Genomic DNA, 10,916 nt, shown 5'->3' on the forward strand with positions numbered 1-10,916 from the left:
ATAAACATTCTGGTACAAATATCTTTGTTATGATGTGATTTTTGGTCTTCTGGGTATATATACTTTTAATTTTAATTTGAAAAGCTGTAACAATTTTTGACTTTAAAGAGCTCCTCATGTCTACACTTGAAATAGGCAATTACTTTTTCTTTAAAAAATGGGTTTTAAAATGATACTGAAACTTAACTGCCACCATAATACTATACAAAAATGTTGTTGCATACAACTCAATAAGGTACATTATTAACATCTATAACATTGAGCAAAAGATAACTTTTGGCATATTTTCATTTCTTTTTATAGTTTTTCTGAGTTTCTTTGGAGTAGGTTCTTCCCTTCCACATTTCAGAAAATCCTTTGATGTGTCAGTGAGATGTGGAGGTTGCAGCTGAGGGTTGAGAAAGCAAGCTTTCTAATCGATCTTATTAACTCAGCAACCTGACAAATAAAAACCAAACCTGGATTCAGATAAGAACAGACTTTCTTTAAAAAAAAAATTATTGCAATTGGGTAGGGAGATTATTGCAATATGGAGAATGTCCAATTGTAAAATGTCTAAGTGTTTCAAAGGTGAGGCTGAAAAGGCTTATCTTTTTTTTTTTTTTTTTAGAGACAGAGTCTCATTCTGTCACCATTGGTAGAGTGCTGTGACATCACAGCTCATGGCAACCTCCAGCTCTTGGGCTTAGGCAATTCTCTGGCCTCAACCTCCTGAGTAGCTGGGACTACAGGCACCTGCCACGATGCCCAGCTATTTTTTTTTTTTTTTTTTTTTTGCAGTTTGGGGTCAGGTTCGAACCTGCCACACCCTTGGTATATGGGGCCAGAGCCCTATTTACTGAGCCACAGATGCCACCCTAAAAGGGCTTATCTTTTATGAGGAGGATTCATAAGGCTGGAAAGAACTGAATGTGTAGAAGTGAGCAAACCCATGTAGCGATAGGAGATTGTACAGCACATGTCTCTTTTGTGGCTGGCTGATTCTCAGGAGCTGTTTAGAGGCATTTGCTCTGTATTCCAATGTTTGCTTAACCTCAGGGGTGAGTTAAAAGGATGGCCCACAAGCCAAGTATATTTATTATCTGTCTTTTTACAGAAAAGGTTTGGTGACCTCTGACCCCTGTTCTAGAATATACTATGTTCACTGAATATTTTTCTATCTATGATAAAGCTGTGGAAACACAAGTTACCAGAACATAGACTTGATGGCAAGCATTTTTGTCAGTTTTTACACTATTTTATCTCTGACATCTAGAATACTATTTTGTACATAATAAAGTACTCACTAAATGTCTGTTGAATGAGTGAATTGCTATATATTTATTCCATCTTGAATTAGTTTTTGTGTAGGGATAGAGATAGGAGTGCTGTTTCATTCTTCTAAGTGTGGCTATTCAGTTTTCCCACCACCATTTATTGAATAGGGCTTCTTTTCCCCAGTGTATGTTGTTGTCTAATTGTCAAAGATCAGCTGGTTGTAGGCAGATGGTTTTATTTCTGGATTCTCTATTCTGTTCCTTTGGTCTATGTCTCTACTTTTATACCAGTACCATGCTGTTTTTGTTACTATAGACTTGTAGTATAGTTTGAAGTCTGATAATGTAACGTCTCCAGATTTTTTATTTTTGCTTAAGATTGTTTTGGCCATTTGGTCTATTTTTTGGTTCCAAATGAAATGTAGAATTTTTTTTTTCCAGATCTGTGAAATATGACATCACTTTGGATAGTATGGACATTTTAATGATGTCCAATTGTAAAATTTCTAAGTGAACATAAGATATTTTTCAATTTGTTTGTGTCATCTGTGATTTCTTTCATCAGTGTTTCATAGTTCTCATTGTAGAGATCTTTCATTTCCTTGGTTAAATATTTTCTTAGTTACTATTATAAATGTTATTGAGTACTTCATTTGACTCTCAGTTTGCTTGTTATTAACATTAAAAATTGCTTACATTGGTTTTGTAACCTGATACTTTGCTGAATTTATTAATTCTAAAAATCTCTTGCTGGAGTCTTTAGAGTTTTCTAGGTATGCGCAAGATCATATCATCAATGAACAGGGAGAGTTTGGCCTCCTCTATTCCCAATTTGGATGCCCTATATTTTTCTCTTTTGCCTGACTGCTCTGACTAGGACTTCTAGCACTATGTTGAATAGAAATGGTGGCGATGGGTACCCTTGTCTTGTTCCAGTTCTTAGGGGGGAATGCTTTCAGCTTTTAGTATAATGTTTGGTGTGGGTTTGTCATCTACGGCTTTTATAATATTGAGGTATATTCCTTCTGTGCCTACTTTGTTGAAGGTTTTTATCACGAAATATTGCATTTTATCAAATGCTCTTATGCATCTATTGAGATGATCATATTGTCTTTGTTTTGTTTCTGTTGTTCATGTGGTGAATCGTTGTTTATTGATTTGCATATGTTCATACATCCTTGCTTCCCTGGGATAAAATACACTTCATCATAGTAAAGTATCTTTTTCATGTACTGTGTTCTCTGTTTGCTAGTATTTTGTTGAGGATTTTTACATCTATGTTTATAAGGGATCTTAGTCTATAGTTTTCTTCTTTTGTTATATCCTTTTCTGGCTTTGGTATTAATGTGATTCTGGCTTCATAGAATGAGTTAGGGAGGATTCCCTCCTTCTCAAAATTAAGGAATAATTTCTGTAGGATAGGTACCAGTTCTTTGTAGGTCTAGGAGAATTTGGCTATAAATCCATCCATCTGAGTCTGGTATTTTTTTTGGGGGGGGAGGGGATTTTTCTTACTGCTTCAATCTTGCTGCTCATTATTGGTCTGTTTTCAGGTTGTATGTTTTCAGGAATTTATCCATTTCCTCTAAATTTTCTAGGTATGTGCATACAGGTTTTCACAGTAGTCACAAATGAATTATATGTAATATTCAGTATTTCTATGGTATCAATTTTAATGTTGCCTTTTTTCCTTCTGGTTGAGCTTATTTGAGTCCTTTCTCTTCTCTTTCTAGTTAATCTGCCTAAAAGTCTATTGATTTTGTTTATCTTTTTAAAAAACCAACTTTTTATTTCATTGATCCTTTGTATTATTTTTATGGTTTCCATCTTGTTTAGTTCTGCTCTGAGATTTGTTATTTCATTTCTTCTGATAAGTTTAGGTTTGGTTTCTTTCCAGTTCTTTGAGATGTGATATTAGGTTGTTGATTTGTGATATTTCTGTGTTTTCGATGTAGGCATTGAAGGCTATGAACCCACTTAGGACTTATTTTACTGTATATCATCCATTTTGATAGCTTATATCCCTTTTGTCATTAAGTTCAAGAAATCTTTTGATTTCCATCTTAATTTCATCATTGACATGAGGATCATTTAGCAGTAAGTTGTTTAATTTGCAAGACTTTGTGTACATTTGAGTGTTTCTGTGGGAATTGGTTTCTAGTTTTATTCCACTGTGGTCTAAGCAGATACATAGTGTGATTTCAGTTTTTTGGAATTTGCTGAGACTTGTGGCCTATGTTTTGTGGCCTAAGATAGAATCAGTCTTGGAAGGTGTCCTATGTGTTGATGAGTAGAATCTATATTTTGTAGGTTTTATAAATATCTGTTAGTCTACTTGTTCTAGAGGTCCATTTAAATCCCTTGCTTCTTTGCTGCTTTTCTGTTATAATAATTTGTCCAGCTCTTTCAGTGGGGTGTTGAGGTCTCTGGCAATTACTATAACATTATTTGTTTCTCTGCTGTTGTCTAGACTGGGGGTGAGGTAAAGGAAGGAGAGATGTTGATGTAAGGGTACAAAGTTTCAGCTAGACGAGAAGAATAAGGTTTTAATGACCTATTTCACAGAATGAGGTCTATTAATAATTTGTATATTCCAAAATTACTAAAATGGTAGTTTTTTTTTTTTTTTTTTGTAGGCTAGGGAAAAATGAGTAAAGAGAGTAATATTTTCTACTCAATCATTTCCCGCAGCCAGTTTAAATGTTCCAAAGTTTAATTATCAGTGCAGGGAAGCTACCCTGAACTGAACTCAACACTTTGGAAAAATGGTAGATTTTAAATGTCACTGCAAAATATGGTAACTAATGAGGTGATAGACACATTAATCAGCTTAATGTAATCATCCCATAGTATAGACATATATCAAAACATCACATTGTACCCTGCAAATAATTATAGAATGTCCCTAACATTCATGTGCAATTTAAAATAATTTTACATTGTGAATTGCACAAAAACTTTGTGGACACTCTGTACAATTATTATTTGCCAATTAAAAAAATAAATAATATGCACTTCCCTTTTTTGCCCTGTTTTAGATGTTCCATGCCCTTGTCTTTGAAACAGGAAGACATTTCTAGCTCTCTCATGAGTCTGGGTTTAATGTTATAGGATTACTACTGGGGAATTTCTATGAATTGGTTTAATCCTTTGCAAATCTAACACTGCTGTATTCTAGACTGGAAAGAAATGCAAGATAATGGGTATTCAAAGTCTGAAATGCCATACTCCACCATTCGGGAATAGTACCAGGAATTGCCAAATGAAGAAAGATAAACAGCACATTTCCTGATTTCCCATAGTGTAGAATCATTAGCTGCATATCATAGAGTTGGTGCAAAATACATAGAACACACACTGCTTCATAAAAATTCTATCATATTTTTTCTGGACTTCTTCAGTTTAAGCTCTCTCCACCCTAAAATGAGCCTACCAAAATGGAGAAAACATTCCAGATGCTGTTGTGCTATTATTCAGTACAATGCCACTTTCATCTGGTCTGTGTTATTTGGTATCCATTATTAAATATGTATAAGCATCTAATTTGTTCTTTTGATGACTGTGGAATACTTGACAGATGCCAGCATTGTTCCACACATAGTAATTCTTACAACACCCTGGCTCAATAGAACCCAGAATTTCAGTCTCTAACAGAAGGCATGGAAAAGCCAGGCTAGTTTGTTTGAGAAAGCATGAAATATCTGATCCAAATGAACTTCTATGTATTGTAGAGTTCAAGTCATCTAATCCCTATAAGTCTATTCAGTTGTTTGTTAAAGTGTTGGTGATGTCAAGAACTCAAGCCCATTGACTGCTAATCATATATTAAACCAACATAAATATGGTTCTGTGAATATTCTGAGTTAGTTAACTGTTTGTAATATACCAACTTGGGGACCAGCTACACAAGCTAACTCTAGCAATGACAAGACACATTTCTCTTGTTCTTTTTTCAAAATGAAATACCATCAAACAGCAAATGTTTGGAAGCACTATGCACTAAATGACACCAACTTACTTGTTTTTCCTACGTGTGCCCTATTTTGTGCAGGAGTTAGGGAAATGGAAGATTAAAAGGTGAGGGTTGCATAGAAGCATTAGTTTTTGTTACAAAGTTTCACTTCTTTTTGTTTTCTGTGTCACTCTGCATTAGTTAAACAACAGAAATATCTAGATCTCTGGCATCTCAGTCAGAGCTCTTTAAATGGATAGAGCTACCATGATAATAGGTTTCACTTTCCAAGAGCAACTGACATTGTGGAATCAGAGCACAGGCCTTTGTGTAAGCTAGAACTGACACAGAAGTGAGGAGAGCAACAGGTTGTAGGGAGGTTTTCCAAGTCCATTACTTTTCTTTCTTTCCTGATGAAAGCCTCCCTTTATTTGTCACATAGACACATTGTGATCAAGTAATTTGGGCAAAAAAGAGATAAGCCTAGAAATTGCCAAATAGACATTGGTATTGCATCGTCTGGCTGCATTTTCTCTTCCTGTTTTTTGTATTGAGGCTGTCAAGCCCTGACTTCATAAACTCCCGCTAAAGGCATGGTGTGGTGTAAATGAGAAGTGTCTCTGAATCAGCTACTTTACTTGTATTCTTTGGAACAGTCAACAAATGGCAAACACCCGGACTTGTCCGAATCCTAGAAGTACAGAATTTCATAGCTCACTGTGTCCAAGGTTGAGTCATAGAAGTCAATCAATGCCAGCTTTCTTTTTGTGCTGATTATTGATGCATCATTCATCAAGTTTTTTTCCTCAGGACCAGTGTTCTTTCTTTTCTAGAAATAATATGGAATCATAGACTTTCAGAGCCAGCTGGGGCTTAAAGATCATAGCTTAACCCCTTTATAGATGAAGAATCTCAGATCAAGAGTGGCTAAATGACTTAAGTGAGATGGTAGGGGCTCAACAGTGATTTAAATATTGTGTTTTTTTCTTATTCTTTTTCAGCAAGGGTGGTTAAACTAGAGCTTGAACACAGTTTAGCGTCAAGACTCTCAGACCACAAAAAACTCCTAGATACATCCCAGAAAGGGTAATCTTGTGAACTTGTATTTGCAGGTGGGAGGTCTCATATGTGTTTACTCTGGGTATGGAGTGAGACACACCCATTGACCAGTGAAGCTTATAGAAGACATTGTGCTTTCTGAAGATGGCACCATTAGAAATGCATATGATCCAGGTCCAATCATATTTTCCTAAGTAAAGTATCTATAGAATGGAAGAAAAAGTATCCAATGTACTCAATACTTCTATGAAACCAATTTATATTTACTCCACACTTTCTTATGAAAGATCACAACTATAGCCCAGGATGAAGGAGAGAAATGGAGTGGGAATTGAGGGGTTGGGAGAAGTTTTATAGATGGAGGGTAAACCATGGGACCACACCTATGGAGCATATTTCAAGGATACAAGTCAAATGTATCAAATATAGAACATAAATGTCTTAACAAAATAAGTAAATGAGGTGAAAGCTGCATTAATTAGTTTGATATAAGCACTCCAAATTGCATTAAAAAATCAACACATTGTACCCCACATATGCATAAATGTATTCGTGATTTATGTGTATATGACTTAATAAAAAAAAGGAAATGCATATGATTAGTTCCTTTGTTACCTGACTTCAGTGCTGAGTTCCTATCCCTGTAACATGACAACAACATATCACACTGGGACATTCCTGTGAAGTGAGATACAAAATTTGACTTTCCGTGAGGAGAGGACTCCACGAAACCTGACTTTAGAAATGGCTGGGTTCAGAAATTTTCCATTCATCCATTTACTTCTTTCTCTCAAATGGCTCTTCTTCCTATCTTTCTGAAGATAGTGCTGAGCTCAGGTTCTAGGCGAAGGCCATTTATTAATCTGTTTGCCTATCACTTCTGAGTGTCAGGATCTGAGCTAGAACTGGGGATACAAACATACTGTGACATGTTCCCTCCTCTATTTCTTAGTTGTGAGCCCGCAAACCCTAGAGCATTGGCATCCTAAGGGGAGGCATGCCCTTTTAGTCTTTCCATTTTAATGAGATTTTCAAATGTCATTACAGAAATTTCAACAATCCAGCCCTAAAGGAAAAAGGATTTCCTTTTTTACTATTTCTGTAAAATAGTACACACCCTGTACTTCTGACCCATGCTATCCTAAGGCTAAACTCAGAAGCCTGAATTCTTCCTTCCTATAGGATGAGTTATTCCCCACTAGGTTCCTTGCTCCCTGTAGAGAGTTTAATCATGGCCCAAGATATGTACAAGATCTCTAACCTCTGGAACCTGTGAATGTGACCTCATTTGAGAAGAAAAGGGTCTTTGAAGATGAGATCATTCCAGATTATCTGGTTGGGCTGTAAATCCAATTACAAGTGTCGTATAAGAGACAGAAGAGGAGATGCACACAAAATAGAGATACACAGAGAGGGTCACGTGAAGACAGAAGCAAAGATTGGAATGATGCAGCCACAAGCCAAGGAATGCCAGCAGCCACTACAAGTTGGAAGAGGCAAGGAAGGATTCCCCCCTAGAGCCTCTAGAGGGAGGGTAGTCATGCCAACACCTTGACTTCAGACTTCTGGACTATAAGAGAATAAATATTGTTTTAAGTCATGAGAGTTCATTGGAAGTTTGTTATAATCATCCTAAGGAAACTAATATCATCTTTCATAGACTTGCAGGTGGGCTCACCCACTCTCCATTTAGATAAGACTTCAGATGTTAATGATGGTTGAAATATGCAGTCAACCAAACTGCATTTGGTAGTAATTCATTTCCATATTATGCAACGGTCCTATGGATCTACTATTCCTCCCCACCTTGATAGAGTCTCAGTAAGAGAAAAGCTAACAGGTGAAGCCCTGTTGTGATGGATAAATTTATACACTCTCTCTTAGACATTTTCAAATACAGAAAACCAATGTTAACCCATCATTCCTGTTTGATGGGGAACTCTGCCTGGAAACATCATCCTGGCACCCTCCCTAGTAAAGAAAGATCTTATGCCTGATAGAAAGGAAATGTCTGGGGCGGCGCCTATGGCTCAGTCAGTAAGGCACCGGCCCCATATACCGAGGGTGGCGGGTTCAAACCCGGCCCTGGCTGAACTGCAAACCAAAAAATAGCCGGGCGTTGTGGCGGGCGCCTGTAGTCCCAGCTACTCGGGAGGCTGAGGCAAGAGAATCGCTTAAGCCCAGGAGTTGGAGGTTGCTGTGAGCTGTGTGAGGCCACAGCACTCTACCGAGGTCCATAAAGTGAGACTCTGTCTCTACAAAAAAAAAAAAAAAGAAAGAAAGGAAACGTCTTTCTCTTTATAGAATGAATGCTGTCATCTACTGAAGTACATGTTCCTGCTTCTAACTTGGGATTTATTCAAGTTAAATTTTGTTAGAAGACATATCACAGGGTGTACCAGAAAATTCATGTTCTGCCCAGCAACCAGGGCAGTGTCAGACAGATAGTCGGCATCCATAAATGTTTTGTTAAACTAAAATTGATTATATTTATGTCTGAGTCTATTTTCTCTATTCTGCACACACATACTTCACATGTTTGTTCTCTGTTACACGAGGCCATTGCTGTTATTTCTCCTCTAAATAAAAAGATTTAAGACAGGCATGAAATGCTATAGAACTTTAGAAAAATTAAAATTACTTTTGCTTGAAGACGCTAAGAATTTCCTGAACTGGTGCTTTTTCTTCTCTGGATCTGAATGGGCTTTTCTTTGTAGTACAAATGCATGTGCCTGTGTGTGTGTGTGTATGCACATGTCTGGTTTTATAAACTTCTTAAAGGCACAGACTGCATCTGACAATCTCTCTCTTCCCTCCATCCAGAGCATCTATCCAAGTCCCTTCCACACAGAGGAGGCTGAAAATCTCTTTGCTCAGAAAAAGCTTCCAGGTTGTTTTGATATTCTCATCTAGAGATGGGTCAAGAGCTTTGGCTGGCAGCTGGAGCTGATGCAGAGGATGCAGGAAACAAGAAAAGCAACAAATAACTGCGGCCACATCATGTTACATTTTGCTTTTATAAGCTTTCCATTTCTATCGGCATTATTATTGGAGGCTTTCTTCCTTGGTGGTTGCAATCTAAGATGTAAGTGCTTGACCTGGGCTGCCTCCTAGATGATTTGAGGTCTCCTCCTAAGAACAACTTGGAATGCTCCGCATTTTCTCTGCTTGGACCCGGCCATAATTTGTTGAGACCTAGATTCTTATAGGTTATGTATCTCTGTTGAGCCCTTCTATGGGATGCAAGCTTCTGTGTGTTTTTGCTGTTTTGGGTTTTGCATGTGAATGTGTCTCATAATTGGATTTTATCATTCTGTAAAACTCAAATCCTGCCTCTGTCAGGAAGGATTGCTTCTTAGCTATGGTTGGAATCCATATAGGAAGACCTGTATATTCTTTATACATATTTAATTTTCATTGGTATTTTATCCCTGAATTTATTAATGATGATTGGTTAATACAAGTACTTCATTCATAATTTAGCTATGCCAAGGTTCCCCCCAAATATGTCAGTGTTTTAATTTGAAAATAAGCAGCGAGGAATGTCTGGCTAGACCAGTAGGTTGTTTTGCAGAAGGCTGATTGTGTATGCCATAGGAAGCACCAAGTGACTTTGACCCAAACCTTGGTTTCTCTGCCTTAAAAAGACCTTGGTTATGGAAACACAGTGGAACAGTGGAGGGATGGAAGCACACACCTAGATGAAGGATGCTGTGTCGGCATACCTTGCTGTGATAAACTTCAAACAAATTCAGGAAAAAAAACAAAACATTTTTTACTTCTGAGTGTCCAATACATATTTTTTTAAATTCAATTACATCAATGAAAACTTGGTAATTTAAACATTAATTTTTTCAGATTTCTTGAGGTGTAATTGACAAATAACAATTGTGTATATTCGAGGTGGACAAGGTGATGATTTTTGTATTATACACAGGGTGGTGATTGCCACAATCAAATGAATTAACGTATCCATCACCACACATGGTTATCCTTGTGTGTTTGTGGGGGGACTGTGAGGTCACTTATCTACTCTTTCAGAAAATTGCAAGGGAACAACACAGTATTATTAACTATGCCATGATGCTGTACAAGATCCCTAGAATGGAGGGATCTTGTAACTAAACACTTGTTCCCTTTGACCAGCATCTCCCCCATCTCCTCACTCCCTGACCCTGGCCAACAGTCCTCTGCTCCCTGCTTCTGCAAGTTTGAATTTGGGGTTTCACCTATAATGAGATTCTGCAGCATTTGGCTTCCTCTCCTTAGCATGACATCCTCCACAGTCCTCTATCTTGCGGCAAATGGCAGAATGTCTTTCTTTTTATGGCTGAATAATATTCCACTGTATGCAGATGCCACATTTCTTTATCCGTTCATCTGTGGATAAACACTTAAGTTGTTTAAATATAATTGTTTTGGAAGTAAAATTTTTGCCAACATTTCTTTATTTTTAGAAATGACAAAACACCTTTAAAGCATGCATGTGAAAAATGTTTTGAGCCACACTTTACTGTGTGAATATTTGCACCATGAAAACATCACTGTAAGGTGAAAAACACTCACCAGGTTAGTGATACTCCCAAAGAAAGGAAACTTAAGTCAGCAGTCCACTCCTGAGTCACATGTGTCACGGCAAAGCTTTTACA

General features: G+C 37.2%; 1 non-coding gene across 1 annotated transcript; it reads right to left on the minus strand.

Moving 5' to 3' along the window:
• Positions 1–3,884: 3,884 nt before the first annotated feature.
• On the minus strand, positions 3,885–4,019 carry LOC128593178 (small nucleolar RNA SNORA36 family). Its single transcript, XR_008382274.1, has one exon. It is a non-coding gene; the product is annotated as a small nucleolar RNA SNORA36 family (small nucleolar RNA).
• Between the last annotated feature and the right edge of the window lie 6,897 nt (positions 4,020–10,916).

This window comes from Nycticebus coucang, chromosome 1 (assembly GCF_027406575.1).
Source record: "Nycticebus coucang isolate mNycCou1 chromosome 1, mNycCou1.pri, whole genome shotgun sequence".
NCBI classification, from domain to species: Eukaryota; Metazoa; Chordata; class Mammalia; order Primates; family Lorisidae; genus Nycticebus; species Nycticebus coucang.